This window comes from Megascapheus bottae, chromosome 3 (assembly GCF_031878675.1).
Source record: "Megascapheus bottae isolate mThoBot1 chromosome 3, mThoBot2.hap1, whole genome shotgun sequence".
In the NCBI taxonomy this organism is placed as follows: Eukaryota; Metazoa; Chordata; class Mammalia; order Rodentia; family Geomyidae; genus Megascapheus; species Megascapheus bottae.
The window spans coordinates 7,095,379-7,117,678 of record NC_143511.1 but is presented as its reverse complement, the minus strand read 5'-3'; the positions used below and the strand labels follow the sequence as shown (position 1 = coordinate 7,117,678).

The 22,300-nt window shown below is 38.3% G+C and overlaps 1 pseudogene; it reads right to left on the bottom strand.

The window, feature by feature from the left end:
• Window positions 1-19,674: 19,674 nt before the first annotated feature.
• Window positions 19,675-22,300, bottom strand: part of LOC150064897 (protein SET-like) — a 31,694-nt pseudogene continuing 29,068 nt past the window's right edge.

Below are 22,300 nucleotides of genomic sequence, written 5' to 3'. Positions count from 1 at the left end.
CCCTGAGCTCAAGCCCAGGACTGGCACCAAAAAAAACGATTGTGGCCCTGTACATTTAGCCTATCCTTTTCTCTTGGCAACTTGATTCCTCAGGAAAGGCATAATCCAGGGTTACCTGAGACCAAGGTGGCCAGTAGATTTTCCATGGATATTTTCCACCTAACTTCTAAAAGAGAGAGGCTGTTGAAATCCTAGAGCCAGGTTGGAGGCCAAAGCCAAGTAGGCCAGATGAACTCACATGACATAGGAGAACAGGATCAAGTTTCCAAAGAGATGGGCCCCGAGGCTACCTTACTTCAAGAAGGGGACCCACTGAGTCCTATAGCATCCTCCTGAGAACTGAATTCTCCTCTCTTATAAATTTGAGAAGGCTCTGATCCTCAAGTTGCCACCTCATTTGTTTCTAGAAATTTCTAAAGGATTCTAGAAATTATTGTTTTGTATGGAAGCATCCCAAGATCCTTTTTTGGCTAGTTTTGGCTCAGGTCCTTTTTCCTGTCACAATGCTTCTCTTTCAATCAGCATGATGACCATCTGCCCTTAAGGCTGAGGGGCCAAAACAAATAAGATTAGCACAGCTATCTTCAGAGTGCTGACAGCACCATTGCTGTTAGAATAGCAGCATCCTGGTTTCTGAATTGCCCACCAGCCAAGAACAGCCAGCCCCAGTCACTGTGCCAAGCTCAGTGCCCTAGGGGTTTTGCAGAAACAGTAAAACAAAAGAGGAAGCGATGCATATTTGAGTAAGAAAGACTTGTTCAGGACTCTCATCACCCACTTAATCCCTCAATCCAGCAATACAGGAAGTCGTTATAAAGGATTATTTTTACTCACATTTGAGTCATTCATTTATCACTGTCTAGCTTCATGGCCCCCAAATATACTGAAGAACCAATATCCCAAATATGATTTTTTTCTCTCTTTGATACAATTAACCACTTATCCAAATGAGATTTTCTATGCTATACTATATTATTATGGCCACCTCTGCCCAAGATCTTAATGTCTCATTCAAGAGCTCAGCTGTGTTGTCCTTTCTTCTCAGAAGCCCAGAACACCCCTTTTAACATTGGCACCCATTTCTCTCAACCCAATCCTTCCCTGACTTTTCTTAATTTTGTAAGATATACATTGAATTCTTGACTGCATTTTTTTCCTTCTCTTCTTCATTCATCTACTCCTCTCCTCATTTCTGAGTACTCATTTCCTAATGTTTATTTTTATCAACCTTTGACTTGCCTTTTAAAGGAATCAAACTACTGAGATCTTCCTTGAATCTACCATATTTCAGTTAATACATCTGTCTACATCAAGGAAAATATACATCTTTGTCTCTTTGGGCCTGACTTATTTCACTTGAAATGATTTTTCAAAGTCTTTTTATTTTTTTTGAAAATGATACAGTATCATTCTTTTAATGGATGAGTAAAATTATATTTTGTATATATAGCACCTTTTATCACTGATTCATTCATTGAAAAGCATCTGAGCTGATTCCATACCTGGGTTATGATGAATAGTACAACAGTGAACATGGTTGTGATAGTGGCTTTACTGTATCCTGGTTTGCATTCTTTGAATAAATGCTCAGGAGTGAAACCACTAGGTCATAGGGTAGGTCTGTGTTTAGTTTTTGAGAAAACTCCATCCTGCTTTCAATATGAAATGTTATATATGAAATGTTTTGTTCAGGAGGCAGAAGTTCTTACTGCCTTAATCCTAGGATCTCTAGAATAAATTCAATTTTTAGTAATCCATCACTGGATCTGGATTTACAAAGGATTCTCAAAATTATCTGGCCTGTATTCTCCATTACCATGTAAAAAACTATGGTTTCATTCAAAGTCAAACCTTGTCTGTGAAAGCGTAGGTTTCTAATTAATTCTCATATTCCTTGTTCAAAGCTCTTGCTATTACATCAAATCACTCCAAAAAACTGGTGATTTGAAAGTTTCATGCATTTCCTTATCAGTGATCTTGTGCCTCAGACTCTCCCCAAGATGCCTTTTTATTTTTGTGTGTTTGTGTATACCAGCAGTGATCCATAATCTCTCGTTTGGATAGCCACCACTTTCGCATCACCTCTGCTTCTGACTTTTTCCTAGTTAATAAAGAACATAATCTCAAAGATTTGTCTACTAGGCTGGCTTCAAACTTCAATCCCTGGTCAGAACCTCCTGAGTAACTAGGATTATAGTCATCAGCCACCAATGCCCAGCATTAATAATAGAAAAAGCTTGACATCATCTAACACAAGTTGCAGGACAGAATCTGTGAAGTGAGAGGTCTACTATTGCTTAGCCTAATTGATGCACAGAGCCCAAGATTCCTAGATATTAAAGGAAAATGAATTTTGGCTTTCTTATTTCAATATCCTACACTTTGACCACTGGAACTCATACCACAGTTCTGTGATCTTTGCATGAACTAAAGTGTCTACACAATAGCTCCTTCAGGTAATTTTGTTGTTGGTGGTGGTCATTGGGCTTGAACTCTGGGCCTGGGCATTGAGTTGTTCAGTTCAAGGGTAGCAATCTACCACTTGAGCCACAGGACCACTTCCAGTTATTTGGTGATTAATTGGAGATAAGAATCTCACAGACTTCCATGCCTAAAGCCATGGTTTTGAATCTCGATCCTCAGATCTCAGTTTCCTGAGTAGGATTACAGATGTGAGCCACCAGAGCCTGACTTCTCAGGTAATTTTTGCCTTTAATTTCACAAGGTTCCTCAAATCAAGCAGAGAGACAGGAACAAGTTGAGTGCAATGATTTCCACATATAATCCTAGCCACTTGGGAGGTAAAGATCAGGAGGCTCTCAGTTCCAGACAATCTAGGACTCCTTTCAACCAATAAAAGCTGGATATAGTGGTATGCATCTCTTATCCCAGCCAGGCTAGAATATAAATAGGAAGATCATTTTTTAGTATAGCCTGGGCCTTAACATAAAGACACTATTCAAACCATAATAAAAGCAAAAGGTCATGTCTCAATGGTAGAGTGCCTACCTAGTAATCACAAGGTCCTAAGTTAAAACTCCACAACTACAAGGAGAGAGAGAGAGGGAGAGGAAGAGGGAAGAGAGAAAAGGAGAATGATAGGGGAAGGAGGAGGGAGAGAATTGCAGGCATCTTTCAGGCAGAACCTGGCAAGGACAGGTATGTCAATTTTGTGACTTCAAAACAGGTTTGTAACAATAAGATGACAGAAGCAGGCATACAGAACGTTTTTTAAGGACAATCAATATGGACAGCATGACTACTACATGTGTATCTTTGCTTGATTGTAATTTTTTCCCAAAAGTGTGCACAACATTGCCACATCCAATGTAATATAACAAGGTCTCTGGGAAAATTTTTCTATTCCTCCTATTTTGGACACATGATTCTCCCAGATGGATCTGAAACTGAGAGCCAGATGCAATTCTGTCTGTGCCAACTGAAGAAATGGAAATATATTTGAAGGTGGGAACTCTGAATGGAAAATTCTTTCTTTTCCTTTGCTTTCCAACTAAAGGTCTGCTCAGAAGTGTCAGATAGCTCTCCAATTCCACACATGCGTGCGTACACACACACACACACACACACACACACACACACACACGCACAGAGAGAGAGAGAAGGGGGGATTTCAAATGGAAAATTTTATTCTAAGTTCCAAGAACCTCTTGTCTCTAGAATAATATTTCAAAAGTTATTTTTATTCTCAGATTGTCTGTCTTCAACTGGTTCTTTGTTTTAGTTTTCTTGAATTCGGCACCTAAAAAGAGTCATAGCAAAACCAAGTGCTCATGGCTCATGCCTGGAATCTTAGCTTCTCAGGGGACTGAGATCTAAGAGTCATAATTCAAAGCCAGCCCAGGCAGACAAATGTAAGAGACTCTTATCTACAATTAATCAGCGAAAAGCCAGAATTGGAGACTTACCCCAGGAGGTACAGAGCCATCTTTAGTTTTTAAGTTAGTTATTTTTCAGGTAGTTCTCACTATGTTCAAGATAATCTGAATGGTGATTCACCTGTTTATGCTTCTCAGTGTCACAGGAGATGAGAAGCATGCATCACTGCACCCAGCCATTGTGCTTCTTCTGTAGCTTGGATAACAAGTGCTTGTCCTCGCTTAGGCATTAGTTGAGGAGAAGTCTCTCAAACATTTAAGCCTCAGCTAGTGTCAGCTCTGATTTCAGGATCTCTGCCTGCTTAGCATCCAGGATTATAGGCATAGGCCACTTAGGTCAGACCAAGACATGTGAAAGGGTATCAATATATGGGAATTAATGCACCATCTATCTGGCAAATATCATGTAACCCTTCTATTAATTACAATAATAAATATAACAGCGGTGCTGGTGACTCACACCTGTAATCCTAGCTACACAGGAGGCTGAGATCTGAGGATCCAGGTTCAAAGTCAGCCCAGGCATGAAAGTCCCTGAGACTCTCATCTCCAGTTAACCACCAGGAACCAGAAGTGGTGCTGTGGCTAAAGTGGAAGGGTAAAAACCTTGAGCTGCAGAGCTCAGGAACAATGCCCAAACCCAGAATTCAAACTCTAAAACTAAAGAACAACAGTGAAAGAACAAATGCATTCTGGGTGCTGGTTGAGATTTGAGGATCATGGTTCAAAGACAGCCTGGGCATCAAAGTCCATGAGACTCCATCTCCAATTAACTACCAGAAAACCAGAAGTGGCACTGTGGTAGAGCTCTAGCCTTGGACTGAAGGGCTCAGGGACAGCACCCAGGCCCAGAGTTCAAGAAAAAAAAACAAAAACAAAATAAAACAACAACAACAAAAAATAGATGCACTACAGATGTTCAAATTCAAGTTGCCAAAACTGCAGCTACCTTATTTGCATAGATATTCTCTGTTGTGTCTTATGGTATAATTATGCAGGTGCTTATTATATATGCATTTGATTTCAAATTAGCTTTCTTCAGATACATGGATATTGCTGGGTAAAAAGGGGAGAAATAGGAAATCTTTGGCCTTAAAGTCAACATCTTATCCGAATCCCAAAACTGATTCCATAAGAAGAAAATCCATCTTTTCTTCATTTCTGCACCTCTGGGAAACAGTATTCCTTTCTTTCTTCTCTCTGATATGTGAGTTTGTAATCTAAGTGACAAAGTGACCTTGAGATAATGGACATCTCCAAGCAGACCCATAATGGTCACAGAGCAGAAAAGCTCCCAGAACCAACATCCCAGAATCACTGGATTTATGAAATCAATGGCCAGAAGGAAAAGGGTTAGAACCACATTCCCAGAATTCTCTATCATGCGAGATTGATACATCTTGTTTCTCTCTTCCATTTTGCTTTATGAGCCTTCTTGTTGACAAACATGTTATGAAGACGACAGCTAAAGCATCAACAAAGGAGCCCAATAAATGGAAGAAACCTACAGCCAAGTACACAATCTCTCTACTGGGGGGTTGCAAAACTTGCCTGATGGATGGCTTTATGTTTCTTTTTGGAGGAGAGAATAGATGTCACTAACTGGTGGCTTATGACATCATTGCTGAGTACTTGTGTACCTCCTATGTATTTGCAAGTCCATGCATCTTATGCCTTTCTCTATGTATTGGTGATCTCCAGGGAAATAGAAACAAAGGGAAAGACAGAGATATATGACAGATTTTGTTGAAAGGATTTAATTTAACAAATTGTGGAGGGAATACCTAAAAGTTGGAGACTGTAAAATGCTAGCATTGCAATTGGCTCAATTAAAGAAGATCTCAGGATATAATCAAAGCCAATGATCTGAGAATGTAGAGAAACTGGTGTAAGTCCTAAGGCCAGAATTCTTGGAAGAAGAGGGTCCCAGCTTCAAGAGAGACAATTTCTTTTCCCCCTACTTTATTCTGTCAAATCTCCCAGTTAATTGGATAGTGTTTACTTTCACTGACTGCTGCAGCTCTTCCCCTGTGGGTCAACTGACTTACATGTCAGTATCCTCTATTCATGCCTAGAAAATATACTTTACCTGTTCTCTAAGTATTCCTAGAGAGTATTTCTTTGCTCTAACAGTTTCTTAATGGCCCCAAATCAAGAAACCAATTATCCCATTTCAGTTATTAATACCATTATCTTCCCAGTTTCTCAAGTCCAAATTCAGTCACTTTGTTGATTTCTGACTAGTCTTCGCTCCAAACTCTAAGGCTGTCAGTAAATTATGTTTATTCGACCTTAATCAAAGTCAACTCCTTTGTCATTCTCCCTCCACTCTTTTCTTTCCTTCTCAAACCCATGTCTGCAAGTTTTCACTGTCTTTTTTTTTTTTTTTGGCCAGTCCCGGGGATTGAACTCAGGGCATGGGCACTGTCCTTGGGCTTTCTCAAGGCTAGCACTCTACCCTTGAGCAACAGCAGCATTCTGCCTTTTTCGGTGTATGTGGTACCAAGGAATGGAATCCAGGGCTGGGTGCATGCTAAGCAAACACTCTACCACTAGGCCGAGCTCCTAGACCCCACCCCTCCCATGGTTGATGCCTTTATTTTCTAACTAATCATTCAGAAATTCTAGCTTTCATATATTCCTAGGTAAGCATTGGGAATTCAGTGAATCTTAAGTTTATTTTGTAATTAAGGAATTTTAACAACAAAAACTTACTTTTAAACACATGATAACAGTAATCATTTTGCATGCTAAAATGTTTTTATGTCCATAGGAATAGGAATGTATATTGTTTAGTTTTATGCAAAAATATTGTCTTTGGGTAAGGCACATATATAGTTACATATAGTGCATATACAGTAACTATTATAGGAAATGTTAAAGTAACTTTTCTTTTATAGAGATTGAGCTGGATGATAAGACTCAAGCATTACAAATTGCTATTGACTGCTAGTAACCACATTTATCAGTGTTTTTGAAAGCTTAAATATATCTCATTCAAGTATTTTAAAGTTTTTCATGTTGCATTTTTTTTGCCAGTCCTGGGCTTGAGCTCAGGACCTGAGCACTGTCCTTGGACTTTCTCAAGGCTAGAGCTCTACCACTTGAGCCTCGGTACCACTTCCAGCTTTTTTCTATGTATGTGGTACCGAGGAATCGAACCCGGGTCATTGTGCATGCTAGGCAAGCACTCTACCACTAGGCCAAACTCCCAGCCCCTCATGATGTATTTTTATTTTAAGATGGCAATTTTCTATTTGAACTGTAGTTAGGGTAAGTAAGCATTTTCTAAAACATACAGATATCATAAAACCAGCTTATAAAAATACACTAAAAATGTATGTTTTAGGCCGGGAGTTTGGTCTAGTGGTAGAGTGCTTGCCTAGCATGCACGAAGACCCGGGTTCAATTCCTTGGTACCACATATATAGAAAAAAAAGCTAGAAATGGTGCTGAGGCTAAAGTGCTCAGGCCCTGAGCTCAAGACCAGGACTGGCAAAAAGAAATGTATGTTTAAAAAGTTATGTTATTCAGATAGAAATCAAAGCATTATTCTGTAAGGTTCCATGCCGGGGCCAACCGGCAGCAAACCAGGGTTCGCAGATTGGGGTTCCTGAAATAGGGGACAAGGACTAGGAAGAAAAAGAAGAGAGACAGACACACCGGGTCCGGGATGTCCGCAGTCCAGGCAAAGACTGCCGAGACTGCCCCGTTTATTTTCCACTCCCCCTTCTCCCCTCCTCCAGACCCCGGGAACCTCCAGGTGTTACATTCATACGGTAATTCTCAGGTCATTTACATAGAATAGGGCCAGAAAGCAATAAGACAATAAAGCCATGGTCTGATGCAAGTCAAGGTACAGTTTGATTCCACTCTGGCTCCCAACAGTTCCAGCCCCTCTTGTGACTCTGGACATATACAGTAGCACGTTGGTTTTTTGTTTTTTGTTTTTGGCCAGTCCTCGGGCCCCAGTAACCTCTAGACCTACAAGTTTCGTATTCCCAACGTTCATTATTTTTAAACTTCATGTCAGTTGTTCAAAGTATTTCATCATAGTATCTCACAATGTATGTCTTATACTTTGATTATATATATGTTCCTACTTATACACACATATACACATATATTCTGAATATGAATCCCTTTTCAGATGGATAGCTGGCAATTTTTTTCTCTTATTCTGTAGGTTGTCTTTTCAGAGTAGTGGTCACTTCCTTTGTGATCCCACATGTCAATCCTCACTCCTATTTACTCAATTATTAGAACTCTAGTCAAAAAGTTACTGCTTGTTCCAGTAAGTTCTTGTGCTTCCCCTATTCTTTCCTGTAATAGTTTCGAAGTTTCAATTCTTACATTCAGTTCTTATATTCTTGTTCCACTTTGAAATGCTATTCATACAAGGTTTGACATAGAACTCTTAGTTCAGTCTTCTGAATGTAGATAATCAGTTTTCCCACCACTATTTGTTGAAGAGGCTATCTTTTCTCCAATGCACATTTTGGTATCCTTTGGCAAAGTTGGATGATTGTAGGTACATGAATTCATTTCTGGGTCTTCTAATCTGTTTCATTGGGTTTATTTTTGTACCCATACTATGTTGGTTTTGTTACTATGGTTCTGTAATATAGTTTGCAGTCTAGTATTGTTATACCTCAAACATTTCTTTTTTTTCCTCAAGATTGCTTTGGTCATTCAGGGAAATCCATTTTTCTGTATAAATTTTAAGATTGACTTTTCTATTTCTGTGATGAATGACGATGGAAATTTAAGTATACTAAATAAGTAGATTAGTTTTGATGGTATGATATTAATTTCACCAGTCCATAAGAATGGGAGTTCTTTCAGTTTTCTGGTATCTTCTTCAAATCATTCTTCAAGGTTTTATAGTTTTCATTACAGTTTCATCTGGGTCAGATTTATTCTTAGATATTTTTGATGCTGTGATGAACACAATTATTGGCCTAGTTTTCCACTCAACTGTTCCATGTTTGTATGCAAAAAAGTTAATGATTTATTTGTGTTGATTTTGTATCCTTATTCATCAGGAGTTCTCAGGGGAAGTCTTTGGAATCTATTAAGCATAGGATTATATCATGTGCAGATAGGGATAATTTGCTTTCTTCCTTCCCTATTTGTATTCCTTTTATATCTCTCTAATTGTTTTGGCAAGGAATTCTCATACTATACTGAATAAGAGTACAAAGAATTAGACACACTTAACTTGTTCCTTATTTATTTATTATTTTATATTTATTTGTTTATTGTGCTGGTACTGGGGCTTGAATTCAGAACCACTAACTCTTGCTAAGTTTTCTCACTCATGACTGCCACTCTGCTACTTGCATAGCACCTGCAGAACCAACTTTGTACATGCTAATTGGAGATAAGAGTTTTGTAAGCTGGCTTTCAACATTGATCCTCAGATCTTAGCCTTTTTAGTATCAAGGATTTTTAGATAAGTCGTTGGAACCCAGATCATTCCTTATTTTGAGGAAATGTTTTCAGGTTTTCATATTTACGATGATGTTGGCTATAAGTTTTTCATATCCAGTGTTTATTACGTTAAAGTTTATTACTTCTATCCTTAGTATTTTCAGAGCTTATATTATAAAAAGATGTTGATTTTTGTTAAAGACTTTTTCTACACTGATTGTGATTATTATATGATTCTTGGCTTATGTCCTATTTATTGCATTTATTGATTTATTCATGAATGAAGCCAGTTTTGATGCTGGTATATGATCTTTTTATGTATTGTTGAATTCAGTCAGCAAGTGTTTTATTGAGGGTATTTTTCCATTGTATTCATCTAAGAGATTTTTCAGGTCTAGTTTTGCTGTTAGAGTCTTTGGCCTGTTATACTAGCTTCATAGAATCAGTTGAATAGTGATTCTTCCCTTGCTATTTCATAAAATAATTTGTGGAGTATCAGTATTATGTCCTTCAAAGGTCTTGCAGAAAGTAGAAATGAATCTGTCAACTGTTGGAGTGATCCTTTATTATTGTTTCAATCTACTTCTTTTATTATAAATATATTTAAGTAGCTTATTCCTCTTAGTTTAATTTTGGTAGGTTAAGTTTTCTTAAAATACATCTATTTTTTCCTAGGTTTTTCTAATATTTTCAGTGTCAGTTTTCAAAGTATTACCTCACAATCTTCTGGATTTCCCTTGTATTTGTTGTATTATCATCATTTTGTCTCTAATTTTATTTTTCTGGTGAATTTCCCTCTTTTAGTCAAATTGGCTAAGGGTTTGTCAAGTTTATTTATCTTTTTAAAGGATCATTTTTATGTAGTGTTTGTTGTCTTTATTTCCTTCTCAGTGTTTATTATTGCTTTCAATGTTCTGCTTTTGGATCTGGCTAGTTCTAGTTTTTTCTAGAATTTTGAGATACATCCTTAATTTGAAATCACTCTGGATTATTGTTTTATGGAGGAGATTATAGCTATAATCTTCTCTATTAAGATTGCCTTTTGGTAAATAAATACAACAGCGATACTCACTACATACTATGTTGAGAATGAACTATACAAGTTGTAGGTGAGGACAGGAGTGAAAAAATGGATGAGAGCAAGGGAAGGGATGACATTATCTGACCTACATAACTGTAACCTCTCTGCATATCACCTTTATAATCATGATTAAAAATGCATGAAGACTGCCTTTGTTATATCAGTTGCATTTTTGTTTCCATTGCATTCGATAACTTTTGGATTTCCCCTATTTTATTCAACAATTTGTTTTTCAGTTTCCATATTTTGTGTCTACTCTACCTTTAAGCCCTGAAAAACGGTCTATCATTACATCTGCTCTGCTAGAGAGACTTTAATTTTTTTCAGAATTTCTATATCCTTACTGAAATCATTTTTCACATTTCACAATGATTTCCTTACTTCTTTTATTTACTTTTCATCTTTTTCCTGCTTAGTTAATTGGTTTGAGCTTATTTGCTGATTGTTGCATTCATTTACTTGGTATTTTTTGTCTAAATTCTCTCTGAACCCATTTGGTTATTTTCTTGGAGTCTTGATTTTATTCAGGGTTTATAAATGTCCTCTTTCATTTAATTGAATATTTTTATCACCATTCCTTTGAATCAATATATGCATTCTTCTCCACTTTGCTGTCATTCTGCCATTCTGTGTAACTGCTGTTTTTTACAGGGATGGTATTTCCTTACTTTTTCAGGCTTCTTACGTTTTTTATTTTGAAATTTATTAATAAGAGGTCAATCAATGATTTTGGCTTAAATCACCTGAAGTCTTTCCATTAGTAGATTGAGGTGATATTTCTCTCTGCTGAAGTGGGTATATATCTGAGCACTAACAAATGTACTCACTCAATACCCAATCACATATTTACAACCTGTAAAATACCAATGGTAACATTATCAATAAACAATAAGAAGATAAGAAAAGTGATGAGCAAGAAGATACAAGCATAGATGGGAAGTGGAGTTTGAGAACTACACACAAACATATCAGTGATAGGACTGGGAGCATGGCCTAGTAGTAGAATGCCTGCCTATCATGCACAAAGCCCTGGTCTGATTCCCCTTACACAGGAAAAGCCGGAGGTGGTGCTGTGGCTTGAGTGGTAGAACTCTAGCCTTGAGAAAGTTCAAGGACAGTGCTCAAGCTCCAGGATGGGAAAAAAATACCTGTGAGTAGATAAATAATTCATTTGTATAATGAAGAGTAGTATCATCAGTGATTACAAAAACAATAGAAAAATTACAAATAAAAGAATAAGGAAAAAAGACAGATGGAAAATGTTACCAGTAAAAGGGCGAAAACAATATTGATTGTCAATATTGATTCCTCATTGATTGTAGTAGATTGCCCACTGAGCTCTATCAGCCAAATGGATCCACTTTTTCTCTCTCTCAAGTTCCACTCTGGGACCTGGATTGAACAGGCGTAGCACATCTACTAGGACAGAAAGCACTCTGTCTTTTGAAACCCCCAATTTTCCCCACTCATCATATGCTATGGGTGAACTGGCAGTGTCCCAGGGAGGAGGTAACATTCATAGACATTCTTGGCACTGTTTCTCTCCTGTACTTGTCTTTTGTGCTGGGTGAGAAAGTAGCTTTTGTAAAAGTGTTTTGTTTAGTTATCCATGTATAATTTTACTCTGCCAATGCATTATTCTCATCAGACCAGGCATGCTCAGGAGTAAAATAAATTAAATTATAGAGAAGTTCTATCCTGGTGCAGTTTGTTTCCTACCTACACCGTTTGCATAGGGGAATGGGGGACTTTGGCAAATGGCTGCACCCACAGCACTGTACTATGCTATTAAATTTCCTTCATGAGCCCATATACTCTCACACAATGGGTTGGCTTGGGTAGTACTCAACTGGATGAATACATTATTGAAAAATTGTACAACATCTGTCTGCTGCTCCAGGGGTTTTGTGTTAAGAAAAGGGGGAAAGTGTACCAATGCTGCTTTTAGTTTCATGTGCCCATTGGGAATTAGGCTTACAGATCATTTATAGACTTGTTTAGCTGTGTTCTGTTCATTTTTAAAAAGTGTTTTCAGGTGTTTCTTGGGGTAGGAATAAGTGGTGTGGCTTTCACGAGTATTCCCTGCCATGCTGGTCTTTCCCTGGGCAGAGGAACTCATACTGTTCTGTTTCTGATTCTGCCCCTTCCCAAAGCCATGCTTACTGTGTTGTTTGACTATTCTGTGGGTGTGTCACATGGATGGATTTTGTTAACAGGGAAGAGAAAAGGCAAGAACCAAGAAAAAATGGTGAGGGGGAAAGATTGGGGAAAGAGGAACAAACCTTTTCCCCTTTCTACAGGGGGATTTCCACTTGTATTCTTTCTGTGTCCCCTTCTCCCTGCTTCTGATCCCTCTACACCATTTCCATTATGCACTCATGTTCCATCATCATCATCATCAACATCATCATCATCACCACCACCACCACCACCATCATTTCAGATTTAGATTCCATAAATGAATGAAAACATACAATATTTGGCTTTTGAAGCTGGTTTTCTCTGTTATCAATATCATAACACTAGTTCTATACAATATCATTTTTCTCCATGACTGAGTAATATTTTGTATGTTCCTTTTTGTTTGTTTCGGATAGGGTGTCACTAGGTAGTCCAGGCTGGCTTTGAACTTGAGATCCTCCTGCTTGATTCTCCCAAGCACTGGGATTACAAACCTTTACCATCATGCATAGCTCTTCTTGTGGTCTTTTATTCTCAAATTCTTTTATCTAGAATGCCTTTCTCTGAGAGAAATAGGTTGTTTGGCTCCATTGTGCGATTTAATTTTAAGCTTCACTATTCCTTCCTCAAAGAAGACCTCATTCATACTCCCGGCAGAATTAAGCTGATCACATGATCCTGTTATACCATTTAGCTCATGACACTTATTACTAATATTTTCTATTCGCTCTAAATTCTGGTGACTGTTTCCCAAAATACAAGCAAGAATTTTCTCGAGAAGGCACTCATTAACTTGTATTAAATTAATGAGGAGGCAAATATCTCGAACCCAGTTGTCCTAGAACACATACCCTATTCTTCAGGACACTCTGTGCCTAGCTTCTGAGCACTCCATATCTTATCAAAAGAGTGTATTAGAATGTATCTCACCACAATTAACTATGGTTTTTATTAAAGAATTTATTAACATTGATTTTATATCATATTTCAAATGACATGCTTAACAAACAAGTATTCAAGAAGGGAATCTGTATATATAACTATGTTTTTTAAATACACAAAAGACCTTCTTTAACTAATGATAGCAAAGAAAAACCAGGAAACAGGCTAAGATGCAATTTTAATCCACCAGAACAAAAAAAACCAGTTTTCTCAAAACTGGCTCCAATACCTGCCATGAGTTATTTGTCCCCAAAATATTTGCTTGACCCTTGAACTGCATGCTTAATAAATAAAAAGGAAATTATTCTACACTGTAAATAAATACTCCCCCCCCCCAACACACACCAGGCAATGCTGCCTGCATTTCTCCAACTCCTTTGAGAATCACCTGGAAACCTTATTCCTTGCCTCCCCAAGTCCTTTCTATTAATTTAGATATTTGTGTTTTAAATAAAGACCATTGTCTACTTATCACCAGTGGAAAGGAATCAATATGCTTGCATTCCTCATGACATAAGAAATAAATCCCTTAAGCCTATAATTTGCTCCTACAGGTTTAGAATTTTGAAGTCCAAGAATGCATCTGCCAACAAGGAAGTTATTTCCAGGGCAGTCTGGTTCTGAAGCTATGTATGCCACCATTGTCTTTGCTAGAGGAGCAGTTAAGAGGGCTCAGTGCCTGGTTCCCATAATGAGCCTTATGTTTCTAAACACAGGTGTGTGTAAATGGAGACATCTATGTCATTAAATGGGGGGATCACAATAGAAGCACAGAAATGGCCCCTTTAGAAATGTAAGATGGTATTATTGCAAGAGCCCTAATCGACATCATCATTTCATTGATGACATAGCATGGCACAGAGCTGGAGGTGACAAAGAAAATTATCTCATCACCATGCTATCAGCATGCTTGCCTTTTACTAGGAAGCAGGGGGGAGGGGTATCTCGCCAGAGTTCATTCCATTGTCATCCTATTGAAAAGAGTTGTCAGAGCCCCTCTAATCCATCTTGCAATCATTTCAATCTGCTCTTCACTTCAAGTTTGTATGTCATCTCACTATTTGGTGTATAAGAACAAAAAGGTTTATGGGAAATACTTGTTCATGGAGGGTTCTGATGAGGATCCTGGGAAATTATTTTACAAAAAATAAGATAAAGAAAGGAAGGCTATTAGGTAAGCTATAGCCTTTTTCCTTCAGCCCCATGGGATGGAACACAAATGCATGTCATGTCTCAGTTTCAGAATTCCTGTCATTGAGACATTCCAAAGTATTCAGGACAGCACAATTCTTATAACAACTCATGTTATTGGGTATTTCAGAGGCACAGGAGCTGTGGGAACTTCGATTTTTTGTGGTGAGTCATATACTATACTGTAATTTGCACTTGTCCTATATTAGGGAGTTTTAGGAAATATAAAAGCGCATATTCAATATCAGTTTATTTAATTTTTCTTTTTTTGTCAGTCCTGGAGACTGAGCTCAAGGCCTAGGCACTGTCCCTGAGCTTCTTTTGCTCAAGGCTAATGTTCTACCACTTGCGTCACAGTGCCACTTCTGGCACTTTCTGTTTACGTGGTATTGAGGAATCGAACCCAAGGCTTCATACATGCTAAGCAAGCACTCTAACACTAAGCCACATTCCCACCCCCTTCATTTTTATTCTTTAAAGAATGTTATTGATGCTGGGTGCAGTGGCTCACTCCTGTAATCCTAGCTACTCAGGAAGCTGAGATCTGAAGTCGAAGTTCAAATCCAGCTCAACACTAAAGTTCATGAGACTCTTATCTCCAATTAACCACCAGAAAACTGAAAGTGGCACTGTGGTTCAAGGGGTAGGGTGGTACCCTTGAACTGAAGCTCTCAAGGACAACGCCCAGGCCCAGAGTTCAAGTCCCACAACCAACAAAAGGATGTTATTGATGTATTATTAATATACAAAAAGCCATCTGCATTTAGTTTGTACAATTTGATAGGTTTAAAAAGCATCATCACACCTGTGCAGTGAACCTCCAACAATTTTTTCATATGCTATTTGTTCTTTTTATTGTGTGTGGCTTGAACCCTGGACTTTGTGCTCTTTCTTGGCTTTTTGACTCAGTTCTGATGCTTTATCATGTGGGACACAGCTCCACTTTCTGATATTCTGCTGGTTGACTGAAAAGAGTCATGAGCTTTTTCTGCCCAGGCTGGCTTTATATTGTGATTATCAGATCTCAGGGTAGCTAGGATTATAGGCATAAGTTATACTATTCAGTGAGCCCTGGTGCACAGCTTTTGAGTTTTTGAATCACACACATCTTTGACTAGTACCTGTCAGCATTCCATCCCTAAAACACTAACAACTATCATTCCTTTTTGCTTCTATGAGGGTTTTGAGGCAGGAAGAGATTAAGACAAGATCTAGCTGTGAAGCCCAGGCTAGCCCTGAAATTTTGATACTCTGGTCTCAGCTTCCAGAGTGCTGTAGTTGTTCTCCAATTTTATGAATCATATTCTTTAGACAACCTCTTGTAAATGCTCTCACACAGTGTTTATTCTTTTCCATCTGCCTTCTTTCACTCAGCATAATGTCCTCCACATTCACTTGTGTTGTCACAAATGGCAGAACATCTTTCTTTATGAAGACTGAGCAAGATATGCAGTATTTATAGACCATGTTGAACCGTAAAGCCCTTTTCAACTACTTAAAGACAAGATAAAATAGAAAACAGATAAGTACATCTCACTGTATATTACATTTCGAACTGTTTTGTCACAGTTGGCAGAATGTCCTGCTGTATGAATAATATTATATCACATTTTCTTTATCTGTGCATGCCTCAGTGAATATTTACATTGGTATTATGGAGAAAACAAAATTGTTTGCAGTACACTTTTAACCTTTGCAAAAGGTTAACCTGTGAAGTTAATTTTTACTAAAGAGTTTTAGAAACACAACCTCATTTGATTTAATGTATATCTTAGCTTTTTTCCAATTTGTACACATTTTTATAAGTTCAGCTGGTTTGTTTTGAATCATTAGGCTGTACTACTGTTGATTAATTTTGAAATTCATTGGAATATTATTATTATTATTATCTCAAAGAAGTTGACATTCACCAAAGCAGGTTATGAAAACAGTGCGTCTTGGTCAACATCACCACTTTCAACGTTCTTCTCTAGCCTCCCTCCCCTTCCTTTAATTATCTTAATTTTAGTAATATATTGACTTTTTGCATTTTCTATGTCCCATGCAACTTGATCTGTATTACCACTTCAACATCTTCACTCCCCTTCAATCCACTCCTTCCCATATATTTCTCAATTCTGTGACAAATACCACTAATACCATGACAAAACAGAGTTGCGGATGAATTAGATGTGGAGGAGTAAGCTGCTCACCTCATGCCACTCAAGAAACAAAATAAAACAGAGAAATAAAAGGGCAGGTTCTAAATATCTGCTACTAACTTCCTTAAACCAGCTACTGCTTCCTAAAGATTCCACCGCGTAATGGCCATATGTCCTAGTGACCAGGCTTTCATTCTTAATAGGCTTTTGGGTGAAATTCCAGATCTAGGCAATAATGTACACTATTATTCATTACATTGTTTCTTACCCATCTACAAACTCCTTGGTTAGAAAACATTTTATTCTTTGTTGTGTGTGAGCCAAGTTCTGCTAACTGGAAGTCAGAATATGTTTTAAAAATAGAAGTGACAAAATAAGTTCTGAATCTCATAAAAATATTATAGCTAAAGGTATATACCTGTAACACCAGCAACTGGAGACAGAGGAAGAAGGTTTGAGAGTCTGATATCAGCCTGAGCTGAGATCCTGCTGACTCAAAAGTCAAAATAAATATTAGAAACAAAAAATTTACTCCATATTGTACAACATGGGGGGTTGGGGTTCCTCAGCAAACCACTTCTTGTATTGTATATGTGAAGGGATTCAATTTGAAAGTATTTCTTATGTGGCGTAAGAGACTCTTAAAATTATACTTCTTAAAAGAAGTAATCACCATATCTGCTGGATGCTGGTGGCTTATCCTTTTAATCCTAGCTATTCAGGTAGATGAGATATGAGGATCAAGGTTCAAAGCTAACCTGGGTAGGAAAGTCCATGTGACTTATCTCTAATTAGCCTGTTAAAAAATAAAAAAGGAAAGTAGAAGTATACAGTAGTGGAGTGGTAGAGATCCAGCCTCAATTAAAAAACAAAACAAAACCACAACAACTAAGTAATAGTTGAGCTCAGAGCTCAAGTGCCAGTATAGGAACACGTGTGTGCACATGTGAGCGCGCACACACACACACATACACATATTCACTACTTTTTTATGACCCTATTATGCCTCAAATGAGGGTATTTCAGAGATACTACCATGATCAATTAATTATTACAAGGGGTCTCATGACCAGTATCTGTTCAGCAGTTACTCAAGTGAGTGAGTTTATAAGTAGCTTGTAAAAGAATAGAAAATGCCTCCTTTTAAAAGTCAGCTATTCTTAATTATCCAGAAATTCAAGTGCAAAAATGCTAGGATTTGAATATCTCTATTGCCATTAAAGAGCTAATTTCAAACTAGCTAGCTGTAAAAAAGCCTATGATTAAATGTTTGTCATCTTAAAAGCATTTTCTAGATATAAGTACTTTTCTAAAGCTGGTCCTAAGGTTTTAACTCAGGGTTTGGGTGCTGCCCCTGAGTTTTTGTTCAAGGTTAGCCTCTTTTACTTGAATTACAACTCTGCTTACAGCGTTTTTTTTTTTTTAATTGGAGACAAATGTCTCATAGAACTCCCTGCCTAGGCTGGCTTCGAAACATGATGCTCAGATCTCAGGCTCCTTAGTTACTAGAATTACAGGCATGAGCCTGTACTCAGCTACATACAAAGTTTTGTTTCTTAAAAAAATCTACACAGGCTCATATCTCCCAGAAAATACAATAACAGGATGGGTTTTGCATCCAAACATTTCTGGGCTCATATCCAAGCTGTTATGGTCTCATGTAACCTTGATCAAATAACCGGATTTGTCAGAGACTTACTAATTTGAGAAACAGGGCAAGATAGGGTAGGGAAGAGAGAGTAGGAAGGAGAGAGCACAAAAGGAGAGAGAGTATAAGAGAAGAAGAGGAAGATAATGGAGAGAGAAGGGAAAGGGAAAGAGCAGGGGAGAGAAAAGAAAGATGTGTAAGGAATAGAGAAAAAAAAAGAAAATAAGCTTGAGGTTTCTGGCACAAAGTAGATATTTAAACATAACACTTATCATTATCATCAGTGATAACCACTGCCCTAAAAGCATTTTTATTTTCTGGAAAAAAAATAGTTGCTTTTTGTCTGCGGCCATTCTTCACATTAACTACTTTTTTACACTCAACAGTAATTATGACCTGAATGGCACTGCTGGTTTTGCACTGATCCCCGTCTTTGAGGGGCGTATTTCCCTTGAGTATCATCTTTCCTTCAGTGATAACAAAAGAAAATTTAAAAATAAATGAAGAAAATAACAATAGAGAATGTCAGTTCTGAAAAAGATCCTACAGGGTCAGCTGATCTCCTGTAGTGGCAGGGCTCGGGTCATCATTAGGAGAGAATTTTTGTCATCTGAAACTGCAAGGATATCCATTAAATCACAATTATACAAGCCAAAGGAAAAGCCATGTTGTCAAAATGCCCATGTAACCCACCCAAACATCTCAAACCCACCCTTTGCTGATCTTCTATAACCCCATATTTTAAGTTACATCTTAGTAATGCTAACTGTCCATATGCAAATATGCACATAGACACCATGAAATCTCTGAGCCCAATATACAGAGAGAGGAAAGGAAAAGCTAGAATCGGTGCGCTACTACACAGGGCCTGGCGCCCCTGGCAGAGCAAAGACTTTTCTTTACCCACAGAGCAGGGGGTGATGGTGTTGACAGAAAGGGATAAAAATGAATTTAGAACACAGGTGTGTGGATTATTTTCCCATTGTATTCTGAGCAAGGTATTTCTTCTCACTCCCCAAAAAGTGGAGAACCATGATGTTGAGAAAAGAGACTTCAAGAATAGGGGAACTGAGCACAGAGAGGGAGAAGACTGAAACTTGTTCCCAGAAACTGGAGAAAATTAATAATAAAAAAAGAGGCTGGAATCCATCTGTGTTTTTTATTAGTCATCTTCTCCTTCATCCTCCTCTCCTTCTTCTTCATCATCATCTTCATCCTCCTCTCCTTCATCCTCATCCCCTTTCTTCATCAATATCTTCTGATCCTTCCTCCTCTTCATCATCATTGTCATCCTCTTCTTCTCCTTCCTCACCATCCACGTCAGGAACCAGGTAGTTCTCCAATGAGTTTGGCCAATTGTCGTCTTTGATGACCTCTCCCATCTCATCTGCACCAGCATCTGAGTGGTCAGCGAACCAAGTAAAGAAGCTCTCTAGCTCCTCATGTTTTTGCTTCCTGCTGGTTTCATTCTGCATTTGACTGGAGTGCTTTGTCAGATCCTTTCCAGATTTCCCTTTGGTTTCAGTGGACTTTAAAGATGGATCGCCGCTCTCATTCGATGAAATTCTTTCGAGAGAACTTTATCTTCAAAGTAAGGATTTTCATCAAAATAACAATCTATTCTGTAACCTGTGTTTATATCTTCACATCTGTCCACTCTGGTCAGGTAATGCAGTGCCTCTTCATCCTCCTCTCCCAGCAGCAAAGACACTTGTGGATGGTTGACAAATGTTATTACCCCCAAATTTTGGATTTGGGCAATCAATTCTGATCTCTTCTGAAAAAAATGGCTGGCAAAGTTTATTATATTTCTGTTACACTTTCAAAATCTTTTCACTGGCTTGTTCATCAAGTCTGTCTACTTCATTTTGTATTTAATTGATATGTTCAATTGCTTATTGCTGTCCTTTTTCTCCCTTGGACAAGCCAGAAGAGGAGGAGGTATCCACAGGTTTCAGGCCAGGCCTCTATTTAGTTATCTTCAGTTGAGGCAGGATGGAGAACTCTCACTTTTTTTTGGTCAGTCATAGGACTTGAACTCTGGGCCTGGGCACTGTCCCTGAGCTCTTGAGCTTAAGTCTACTACTTTGAGCCACCGTGACACTCCCTATTTTCTGGTGGTTAATTGGAAATAAGCATGTCACAGACTTTTCTTCCCAGGCTGGCCTTGAACCTCAGATCTCAGCCTCCTGAGTAGGATTACAGATCTGAGCCATCAGTGACTGGCTCTCATTTATTTTTGAGCAATGGTTCAATGGCTGTCATTGTTATTAGCAAGAATCTCAGCTTTCCAGGGATGACAGTGGGAGGGATGTAAATCAGAGATGAACCTGAAGTCACAATTGCGTAGAGTATTTTGAAGCATAGCACAAAGGCTTTCATCAATAACATCCATGAGAATCATCAGATACATCACTCAGTATCTCGTTCACTGATGAACAGTGAACAACTGTTCCCCTGTTTTTGAAGTCTCTTTTCTCAACATCATGGTTCTACACTTTGTGGGGAGTGGGAAGAAATACCTTGCTCAGAACAACAAAATCTTTCAGAGAAGTAATGAAGATAGTTGACGATCTTGGAAAAGCAAAAGAGTAATCCCAGAGTTGACAGTACAAGATCAGAATGTGATGAAAGCTATCCATTCAGAAGGATAGCTGGGATAAAGGGCGAAGAGCCCAGGTACTCGTGTGGCTGTTATAAAGATGGACATCTTAGTCTCTGTTTTTATCACACTCTGCAGAAATACTGTCCTGTTTTATGTTTATGCTCAGTTTAACTTCCATGAAATGTTGCTGGTTATCAGTGCAAATGAGGATCTGCTCAGTCTTCAACCAAGCCAACTGCTTCAAATATCTCTGGACATAAGCTCCCGGAAAGTTTGACCTTCACCAGAGATGAGTCACCATTCCATTGCTTAGAGGATACAGGTTTTGTTTTGCCGCCTTCTAGAAGTCAATTCTGGGTGGTGGAAAATTCCAGAGCATATTGGGTCATGTGGCCAGGAGCTGACATACCAGAAGAAAACATAGAGTGCATACATGGAACTGGATGTGGAGCCACCATTGGAAGGATAAAGAAATAGGAGTATTTATACATCTCTAAAGCGTTGCACTTAGGGGACTTTATTTTCCCAGCACTATTGCTATTGATCAATATTATTAGCATTTTCAAAGTTTACTAACATGAAATAAAATTTGGGACCACTTTCAGCCAAAGAAAGAAAAAAAAAACAGAATAATGGGAGAAAGATAACTGAAACTAAGATTCTACTGCTCCCTAGAGCCATTATTGATTCCCACTGAACCACCACACTCCCAGCTTTTTACCCACACTGGGCTCTGCTATGGATTTTCAACACCTCGTATGCACACACACTCCAATCCCAGATCTTCTTAGGTGGTGGGGTTTCAATTTCCATAATAGGGAATCTGAAAAGTCAGACTCAGTGCCTTCCTCGCAGTCTTTAGTAAAGAATATATGATGGTGAAGTATTAAAGTGTTTGAATGTGTATGTGTGTGTGATATTTATGAATACGAAGTACATTTCTTATTGAGTAAAGATAATGCTGGGAGAAATGAAGCACCTAAAGTTCCTATTTTGCCCTAGGGAAGGATTCCATCTCCTGGCTGTCATGTCAAATGCTGACATTCAAGGTACTCCATCTCCGCAGATGCGCCACAGTCAAGTTCCCTCAGTATCAGCATCTCCTCGCCCCTGAAAGCAGTGCATGTCTTGAAAGCTGAACCATTTGGCTGCTACCCAAGAAAGAATCATTTTCTACAGGGA